Consider the following 11,672-nt stretch of genomic DNA (forward strand, 5'->3'; position numbering starts at 1 on the left):
ATGGTGATGTAGTCAGTAATGTGCCAAACGACACTTGGGTTTTGGGTGAACAAGACCCTGCGAGCAGCCATGCTACTGCTGACCCATAGGGGGGGCTGTGGGTGAGGACTCCTCGACACAATAGCCCAAACAGCGTGGGACAGACCACACCGCAGCCAGGTCGCGACCAGAGGGCACACATCGCAGCTCGGCTGCGGAGGATTCTCCTGGCAGCCCTGCGACTGTGCAGAAGCCGCATTCCAGCCACGCCAAGGATGATGCAGGGACAGTAGCTCCCAAGTCCTTGGGGCGGGGTTTTCGGGAAAAAATTCCCAATGTTCATTATCGTGATTTTGTGATTCACTCGGTTTTTATTTACAATCCGTCTCCTTCACTCCGTCCTCCAATACTCCTTCAGGTACTCCCTATATCCTTTAGCACATTATATAAATTGTGACAAGTTTTCTGTGAATTATTGTAAGATTCTGGCAGCTATTATTGGTGGTCATGATCCGAAATCTTTAGAGAGGCCATGAAACATGAAGGTTGGAGAAAGTCTATGCAGGAAGAAGTAAGAGCCTTGGAAGATAATGGCACTTGGACCTTAGAGCACCTTCCTCCTAGCAAACGTGCTCTAGGGAGTCAATGGGTGTATAAAACAAAATATTTGTCTAATGGTGATATTGAACGCCTTAAATCTCGTTTGGTTGTTTTTGGTAATCATTAGCAAGAAGGCATAGATTATGGTGAAACGTTTGCTCCAGTTGCAAAGATGACAACAGTTCGGGCTTTTCTTGCAATTACAGCATCAAAGAACTGGGAATTTCATCAGGATGTACATAATGCTTTCTTGCACGGTGATCTTGCTGTGGATGTATACATGAAATTACCTCCCGGGTTTGAAGGTGCAAATCCTTCATTAGTGTGTCACTTGAGGAAGTCCTTGTATGGGTTGAAACAAGCACCGAGGTGTTGGTTTGCAAAGATAACTACATCTTTGAAAGGGTACGACTTCATTCAATCTTACTCTGATTATTCTCTTTTCACATATACTAAAGGCACAGTTCAGATTAATGTCTTAGTATATGTTGATGATCTTATTATTTCTGGTAATCATTCTGCTGCACTTGTTAGTTTCAAGGCTTATCTCAGTGATTATTTCAAGATGAAGGATCTAGGTCCTTTGAAATATATTTTGGGCATAGAAGTTGCTCGTAGTGCTGTAGACACCTAAAAATGTCTCCCAGAAACCACACCCGATGATGAACACCTTTCACCGCCATTATTGGTCCGGTTGAGTATTTAATATTTGGAGTGCTTAAATCTATGTTCTATCCAATATATTTCATGAACTAATCCATTTCCTAGATCATTTCCCTAAACCATAACTTGTTATCCACTTTTCGTGTCCACATCGCAAAACCGAGAGAAAATGATTTTATGGATATATAATTTTGATCCAATTATTATTTGGTTGAATAGGACTTGAAATAATCTTTCCAACCATATATCATAAGCCCAATTTCGAGCTATAATGAAAAAGATATGAGGAAAAGACTAAACTCGGCCCAAAACCGACATCCTTCAACTAAAACGGCCATATCTTTAAATCTACAAATAATTTTGACCTGATTATAATTGGGTTGGAAAGTAGACTTGATAAGATTTCCAATGATATATTATATGCCTTATTTCGAGTTACGGATCAAAAGTTATGATTATTTTAAAAACGGGTAAAAAATTGGAACTACCGCGCAAACAACATAACTAGCGCGTCGCAGGAGAGAGTGACGTGGCACGGGGCTTTGTACCGTGTCATGGCATTCTGTACCGTGTTGCGGTACAAATACCGTGACACGGTGCTTTTCCGTGCCATTTCCGCATGCTTATTCCACCGTGACACGGTGTATTTTACCGAGCCGCGGTGGACTTTGCCGTGTCGCGGTGGGCATTTCCGTGTCGCGGTATTCTTTGCCGTGTCGCGGTACACGGGATTTTCTCGTGTCTTTTCCGCGTAAACCCTTCACGCGTTGTCACTTCTCGTAGGTCAAATATGTCCCGCGTCACACTAGTTTCCCCCGTAACACGGTAGAATCTGCCGTGTCGCGGTAGAATCTACTGTGTAGCGGTAACCTTTTTTAGGGTTTTAATCCTCTTTATAGGGTTCCGTATTTCCCGTTTTTTATCCGCGTTATTTTTTCACGCGCAAACCCCCCTGCGTCACACAACAGTTCCCCGCGTCACACAAGTTTCCTCCGTGTCACGGTAGGTTCTACCGTGTCGCGGTGGAATCTGCCGTGTCACGGTAGGGTTTTTATCCATTTTGGTAGGGTTCCGTGTGTTCCCTATTCTTTTTCCCTATAAATACCCCCTCCTCTCTACAGTTCGGGGCACCAATAATCATTCTCTCTCATCTTACACCAAAAATAATTATCTTCTCCCTCTTTAACCTAATTTCTAACCTCCTTATTCTTCCATAATAATTCCCCTAAGTGCTCCAAGGAGTCCATACTTAACCCGAGGTTCCGTCCTTAAACCAAGGCGTGAAAGGTACAAATAACTGAGGGTTTGGACCAAATCAACTCTACTTTTTATTTAATTTAATTTAATTTTCATTTACTTTATATTTTTTTTTACTGAAGTTACTAACAGTTTATTCATGACGTAGCAATTTAAAGGAATGTGCGGAATGTGAGTAATTAATTAATTTGATTACTCTTATTTTATTTTAATATTGCTAGTATCATGATTAGGGTTATTTTATATTTGATTTGCTTAACGCTATTATTGTTAAATTGCTTCCAATATTAATGTTTATTTTATTATTATTTATGATCATCATATTGTATGTTAAAGGGAATATGTAATTGAAAATCACGCCTAATAAGATAATTTGGACAACCGGTTTAGGTTCTTTTTTAATCTTGTTGTTTAATCAAGTGATCACCAATATTTTAGAATAATGTGTTGCATTAATATTAAACCAATTTAGCATAATAATAGTTTGGAGCAAATTGAATTTTTTTTTGTATGCCTTTGAGATCGCAGGAATCACTTTTCACTATAAGAATCGAGTAGAGGCCAATACGGGCGAATGTGACTCCATGACTCACTTCGTACCATCATCCCCGATCCTCCTTTCGTGGTTCCGAACCATATGGAGTTAGTAATCTCATGGATTATGAATGGGGTGTAACCTTCACGGTTCAATCGTTGTTGCCTTCGTTGTCCCTTATTCGTGGTTGCCTTAAATGATCCGTGAACGGTTTACAAGTTCCTTAAAAAACTTGTTGGCGGCTCCCTACTTTCCTTGTCCCTAATCTTATTATGTCAATTCCCACTTCCTATGAGTGCCAAGCATATTCACCCATGCTTTAACGAGACGCACTTCGAACGACGCCTACAAGTGCTTAAGGTTTATTTTTATGTCAACGAAAATATAAGTTGGATATTATTTCTGAAGCAGGTCTATTAGGGGCAAAGCCGAGTGGTTTTCCCATGGAGTAAAACCACAAACTCGGTCGTGCCACATGTGAGCTTCTTGCGGATCCGGAAGTGTATCGTCGGCTAGTTGGTCGTTTGATTTACGTTGGGGTAACTAGACCGGATTTAGCATACTCCGTTCATATTTTGTCGCAGTTTATGCAATAGCCGCGCATTGAGCATTGGGAAGCTTCTCTTCGTGTCGTTCGTCATTTGAAGGGTACCCCGAGTCAGGGTATCTTGTTGAGTGATACGAGTGATCTTACCTTGGAAGGTTGGTGTGATTCGGATTAGGCGGCTTGTCCACTAACTCGTCGTTCAGTCACAGGTTGGTTGGTGTTTTTTGGGGCATTCGCCTATCTCATGGAAGACTAAGAAGCAACTGACTATGGCGACATCTTCTTCAGATGCCGAGTATAGAGCTATGTCTGCTGCCACTTGTGAGCTCAAGTGGCTTAAGGGTTTGTTGTTGAGTTTGGGTGTGCAACACCCTAAGGCAATCAAGTTATTTTGTGACTGTTAGTCTGTTTTGTACATCGCAAATAATCCGAATTTTCACGAAAGGACCAAACATATTGAAGTGGATTGCCACTTTGTTCGAGATGCGATTGTTGAAGTCTTGATTTCTACTTCTTATGTTCCTACAACTTCTCAATTGGCCAACATTTTCACGAAGGCTCTTGGGAAGTCACAGTTTGATCATCTTTTGTCCAAGTTGGGCACTTATGATTCTAGTGCTCCAACTTGAGGGGGGTATTGAGGATATATTTTGGTAGGATATACTTTTAGGAATATTTGGTATTATCTTTTATATTGTTTCCTAATTGCTAGAAACATAATTAAGGTATTTCTAGGAATTAGCATTGTATATATATATTTTGCTCCGTTTAATGAAAGGTTAAGCCGTGAGTTTATACAATTCTATAGCAATCGTTTGTTTTCATATAGAATCCTATAAAAGTGAAAAACCTTTCAGCGAAATATATACTCTTAAAATTTGATTTACTTCAATATGTAGTTTCCAACTCTTGATGTGATTGATGAACAACATTGTGGGGTTTGTTTTTAATTATTATTAATAAGAAGTGTAAGAAAAAGTAATTACTTATATTTCTAATAATATAAACATACTAAATATAACAAGTTAACAGTATTACCATTATCAAATTTCAAGTATAAAATCCATATTGACACTCATGAAAATAAAATAATGTGTTAGTTTGTATAAACAACTATTAGTAGAATGAATTTTTATTTTTTCAAAATAAAAATAAAAATATAATGACACTTATATCTAGTTACTGAAACTTACATTTATACTCTCCTCATTCTTATACATTTGACATACTTTTCTTATTAAGTCATCCCTATCTAGTTGATAAATTTATTTTCCCCTTTAATTAATACTCCCTTTGTCCCCCGATTGATAGTCATTTTTTAAGAAAAATCAAGGGAATTAAGGAGAATTAAAGAAAGTACATTGAAAAAGTAAATTTACATTGGGTATATAAAAAAGTAGAGAGAGAAAGTAATTAAAGTACATGGGAAAGTAAAATTTATATGGAAAAGTTAAATTTGCACAAATATTTTTGCAAATGTTTGAGAATTTTGGTAAAAAAATAATATTAATGGTACTTGAAAAAAGCAAATGTGACTAACATTTTGAGTCACCAAAAATGACAAAAGTCACTATCAATTGGGGACGGAGGGAGTAGCAATTTTTTTTTTTTTTTTTTTTCGAATCTCAATTTTTAATCACTATATAACAACAACAACAACAACAATATATGCACTAACTATTATAAAAAAAAAATAAAAAATATCCACTACCCATTAACTATTATTAAAGAAAGATGTCCACTAATTAACTATAACACAATAAAATAGATAGATTTGCCTATAATTTATGTTGGTCAAGATGTCTATCTAGTTGATAAATTTATTTTTCCCTTTAATTAATAGCAAATTTTAATTCATTTTTTTTTCGAATCTCAATTTTTAATCACTATACTACTACTACAACAACACCAACAACAACAATATATCCACTAACTATTAAAAAAAAATATCCAATAAAAATATCCAATATATATATATATAAATATATATATATATATATATATATATATATATATATATATATATATATATATATATATATATATATATATATATATATAAGACCACTATTAACTATAACACAATAAAATAGATAGATTTGCCTGTAATTTATGTTGGTCAAGATGTTAATTAGATAGAGATGCATGCAGTATCACATGTAGTGATCAAATAAAATTTAGGGTGAAAAGTCAACTAAATGCATGTATATTAGTATTACATACCAATACTTCATCATGGTAGTTTGAAAAAACTTTCGCTAACTCTTGTATGCTGTTCATTATTGCATCATGTATATTCCTTTCGCCTATAAGTGTGTGTCTAAGAAAAAGTAAGATAAGACAATATAGGTAACACTTGTGAGTTCTACAATCTTGATGTGAACAACTCACAATTTTATAAGTGTGAGGTTTAATACGTGAATTTTTATCAAAATAAGTAAAAAGCCAAAGGTTTTTTTTTTCGACAAATTATTATTTCACAAAATCTTGTAACCTGAAAATGTTAAAGAGTAGAGCAATCTCCTCCTCATTAGGGGCGTCAATAATCTGTGAAAAAATAGGATTTTAAAGTTAGGATAATGAATGTAAATTAAAACTTCAACATAAAAGTAAATTAAATAGGCATGTATAATAAAGATATTAATATAATAATTATTGTATGTGTATACGTTATTTAACAGAATATCACAAAATAAGGTAAACCTAACATGATTATTATGAATTTAGCTTAAATTTAGTTAGCTTCCACCATTTTTTTTTCCATATTTCTCTCATCTGCTAACTTAACTACCAATGTGAACAAGTTAGCATCGGAATAAGGAAAGCTCAAACCTCATTGTTCCCTGCGAAGGCATCTCGCCGACTAACACCATGGGCATACCACCGTTAAAAGATGTTGAAATTCAACCCTCTTCTTCCTCTTTCGCTTGGATTTCGACCTTTTTAACTAATTTGGTCATCACAAATATTTGCTATCGTAGACTTTTAATTAACTTTAGACACACAATATGTTTAGTACTCCACTAATCTAGGATAATGCGTGTACCTAAAATATGCATGTGCTAGATCACATCTATCCAAAAAAACCACTAGTTAGATTGACATCAATGAAAATATTTGGATTCATGTAATGACATGGTAAAAATATAGAAGTATGACACACTTTTCAGGGATCTATCTCTTTGACAATATTTAGAATATTACAAATTTTTGTATGCGGTTGGCCACATGGTGCGGCAAGTGTTACTTGTATTTTAGGGTTACATGTATGGATGTTACTGGTTTTGGTCAGGGGTTACTTGTAGGGTGTTACTGGTTTTGTCAGAGGTTACTTGTAGGTGTTACTTGTATTCTAGGGTTACTTGTATGGGTGTTACTGGTTTCGGTCAGAGGTTACTTGTAGGGTGTTACTAGCTGGTGGTTTGGTATGAGGTTTTGGTCTGCTTGTAGGAGTTACTTAGAATACAAGTAACACCTACAAGTAACTCATACAAGTAACCCCAAGATACAAGTAATTTTATAATACAAGTAACACCTTACAAGTAACTCATACAAGTAACCCCAAAATACAGAACCTTAGAATACAAGTTACCCTAGAATACAAGTAACATCTTACAAGTAACCCTTGCCGCACCATATAGCTTGCTGCACTGAAAAACCTCTATTAGAATATAAGATATGTTGTTTAAGAAGTATGGAAAGACTTTAGGATAATTTTTAGAAATATTAAGTTTTTAAGGTTGTTTAATAAAAAATCGATTAATTTTGTTAATATTGAAATATTTAAATATTTTCCTAATACTTAATGCTTATTATATAGTTAATAATTTTTTGATTAACCTATTTTGGGTCAAATGATGAGTTTTTGATGTGCAATAATTTCAGGAAAAAAAAAAAGTTATACAACAATAAGTTTTAGCTAGGGAACTTTGCTATGTTACGTGATGAAATATGACTCCAAGAAGAAAAACAATAAACTATCATAATGGGGTGTTAGTAAAGATTGTGTCACTCTAATACATTTTAGTGGCTCTATCAACAATATCCCCCTTTTAAGACTAAAACTTCTACAACCAATGGGCCTTCCCACCAAGTCTTTCACGTTACACCCCAATAACAACATAGCTCATCTTGATTTCTTGGACTATCATACCACATTCTTAACCAATCCAATAATAGAACCTTAATTGCATATTATAAATCTATGTTAGGTAGTGTATCTATGGCCCATGCATTAATTTGTCCCATAATTTTTTATTTTAATAGAACAATATCTCCTACAATTGCAAACACATTTTTAGTTGTGTCATTAGTCTCATTGCCGAATCTTGATGACATTTTATACATTGGACTTTTCTCTTGCTTTATATAATCTAGTCATATAGCTTTGGTATATTGTCATCATGTATGTTTTACATGAGGTATAGTATAGGAAATTTGTGAGAAAGGTCCTTTTAAGTAGGTTGTTTTGTTGTAAAGGTCCTTTTATAAAAAAAAAAATAAAAAAAAATGGCACAAAAGGTTCTTTTATTGCACCTAGCTTAGGTTGTGGTGAGGGTCTTTTGACCGAATTTCGACCATTGACCTTTTTTCCGACTTAAAAAAGTCACGTGTGTTGCACATGATCTTTTTTCCTTTCCCCCAAATTTCCTCCTTACCTTGCTCGATTTGTCTTCAATTGCCTTCAATTTTAATGCGAGGGGCTAGATACGGAGTTTGTTGATTTTGTTTTCTCAACATAAGTTTCGTGTTGAGGTTGATGAAAAAAAAATTAGGGTTTGATAAAGGGAAAAGAGGAAATAGGGGGGAAATAAATTTCGTGCAAGGCACGTGACCTTTTTGGTCGGAAAAAAGCCAATTGCCGGAATTCAGGAAAAAGACCTTCGCCACAATCGAAGTGCGATAAAAGGACCTTTTATGATACATTTTTTTTTATATACGGACCTTTACAACAAAAAGGCTCAGCCTAAAAAGACATTTCTCACAAATTTATATAATCTAGTTGGTAACAATGAGCACGTCTTCATACAAGGTTATTATTATGAGAAAATTATTTTAGCTTTTTCATATCACTGTTACCCTTTAAAATATTTTTGTTGCTTGAAATATTAATAAAGTTCTTAAGTTTACTATCGGTAATTTAGCTAAGTATATTTTTAATTTACCTAATGATTTTTTTATAGTTAAGATCTTTGCATGCGGACAATATATAATTGAAAAATGAAATGTACTTGAGATTTATGTACAATCAACACCATCCTCATTCCTAAGAGTTGTTATATTGTCATTATTGCAAACTTTTCATCTCCTACCATGCACAATCATTTTGTTTACAAATTTATACTTCCTCCGTTCTTTATTACTTGACCCGCTTTGACTTTTATACTATTCACCACTCCTCCTTTGACCGTCTTTTGTGAATAATATGTAAGGAAAAATATATTCATATGTGATCTTTTTGGATTCGTCTCAATAAGTACTATCATAATATATAACTTTTGAAATTTTTACTTATGGAGAATTTAAGTTATTGATCGTTAAAGTTTTGCATTGGCAAGCGTGATAAAAGAAACATGTCAAGTAAAAAAGAACAGAGGAAGTATGTACATTTATAGGGAGATGCTTTTATATACACCCCGATATACCGTACACCATGAGTATTTGTTTACATTTTGATGATTGTTTTTCATTTTATCATCAAATGAATAACGAAAACTAACCTTTTGGTTAGTTTTGTGTACGGTACACCCGGATGTATATATAACAAATTCTAATTTATAGGTGTTTATGTCTAATGGTTCAATAATATGAAACATAATTTCATAGTCTATTTTCTTCACAATTTACATATTAACCTTCTTGTTTATCATTGTACTACTATTATTACTTCTAGTTTATTAGTGTAGTACTATTATTACTACTTATCTTATGCGTTATTTTGCTTATATATATATATATATATATATATATATATATATATATATATATAGACATTTTAGAAAGATTATAATGAATAGAAAATTTTATATATTTGTTTTAGATGATTTTAAATAATTTTGTGTTAACTAACCTTTTTTTTGTCAAGTCAAAGGCCTTTTTATCTTTTGTCCACTTCAAATCATATATGTTCAATAGTAAGGTTTCAAAGCCATGGAATGGGAGAGGGTGGGGTTTCTAGTGGTAGGATAGTGGAGGATGGGTGGTTGGATGAGGAAGGGCGGTGGTTTCATAATAGTTGTTTCGTGGAGGCGGATGCACGATCCACATGGTGCATCCGCTCCAAAATACAAAAAGGCGGAATGAACATTCAGATATATACTAATGAACATGGTCATATAAAAGAACATAGTAGTCATTTATAATGTACATGGACATATACATACAAGAACATAGTGTTCATTTGTAATGTACATCAGTTTTTTATGCAACAATTTTGTATATATATTTTTTTTAAAAGAAATTTTGTATAATGAAATAGATAAATAATACTATAATTAATTTTTTTTACCATACATTAATTACAAATCATTTCAATTTTTTTTTACCAAAAGTTCACTTTCTCTCTCCAAACAAAACTTCAAACCCATTTAAATTCCTCAAACCTCAAACAAAATTTCAAAAAATTCGAAATTTTGAGCCCAAGATTGTTGAAGATGACAAATAAAAACGAAAGGTAAGACCAAATTCGACATTTATACTTGTTTATTTGACATTTATACTTGTTTATTTGACATTCATACTTGTTTATTTTGAGTTTGAGTGTTTGTTTTTTATAAATTTGATTGAAAATTGTAATATTTGATTTTATTGAAAGTTAATTGCGATTTTGATATAATTTTGTTGTTGCAATGAGAAATAAAATGAAATTCTTGAAGAAGATCAACCGATTAATATATTTTGGAAGAAGAAAGCAAGCAAATAGACAAATTTAGAAAAAGTTGTAGATCCAAATAATACAATGTACATTAAAATACAGTAAAATGTTCTTTTTTCATATACTTATATGATGCAAATAATACAATGTACATAAAACATAAAACCAACATTATAACATATATGTTCATTAGAATATAATACAATGTACATTATAATACAATAAAATGTACATTTTCATATACATACATGATCATTTATACCAAATGTACATTTACTATATGAATAATGTTCTTTAATATTATCATGTTCTTTACTAATATTACAAATGTTCTTTAGATTTACAAAAAAACATATAAAACTGGATGTTCTTTATAAAATAGCTATATGTTCTTTACAAAACAACTATATGTTCTTTACTGAATAGCTAAATGTTCATTCCACCTTTTTTTAAAGAACACTGGATGCACCAAGCATGGTGCATCCGCCTCCACAGAAAAAATTTCAGTGGTTTCAAGGGGTTGGGGGCTAGGGGGAGGGTATAATGATGCTTGCCGTGGCGGTACTGGCTGGGGTTGGTTTTTTTTTTTTTTTTTTTTTAAATATTTTTAATTATTTATTTGAATTTGTTTTTGACCAATCAAGTGATTACACATGTTTAACAACTTGTTATAATAGGTTAGGTGACCGGTTGAGACCAAGTAAAGCAAATACATCTTAAAATTGGGTTACGTTATTCAATCATTGTGAGATTATTGAAAGCGAATGGGCCAAAGATAAGATTATTAAAACCAATTTTTCCTAAATTTTTATGCACCCATAGCTTTCTTCCTCATTCTTTAGCAATTAATTAATATGCTTTGAAAGTCTATCCTAAAATTCTTTCTTAATCTAATCAACTTCCAGCCGAAGGAATATTCTAGATTATCTCTTCCTTCAGAGTTCATACAAGAATTTTTATGTCTACCAACGACTATTTTTTTCATCTATTATTATTATTATTATTATTATTATTATTATTATTGTAGTGTCATACAATATAGCACCTCATCAGTCTAATTCACGTGTCTTCTTGATACATGTACTCTTGATTGTGGGGTGTAATGTTTATGCATCTCAACAAATAAGAGCATTTGGTTTTGTTGTAACACTTTATATAAATTGAAAAATATTTGATTCAAAACCACCATTAATTAATTTTAGAAAGATTATTAATTT

This window comes from Chenopodium album, chromosome 3 (genome assembly GCF_948465745.1).
Source record: "Chenopodium album chromosome 3, dcCheAlbu1.1, whole genome shotgun sequence".
Lineage (NCBI taxonomy): Eukaryota > Viridiplantae > Streptophyta > Magnoliopsida > Caryophyllales > Amaranthaceae > Chenopodium > Chenopodium album.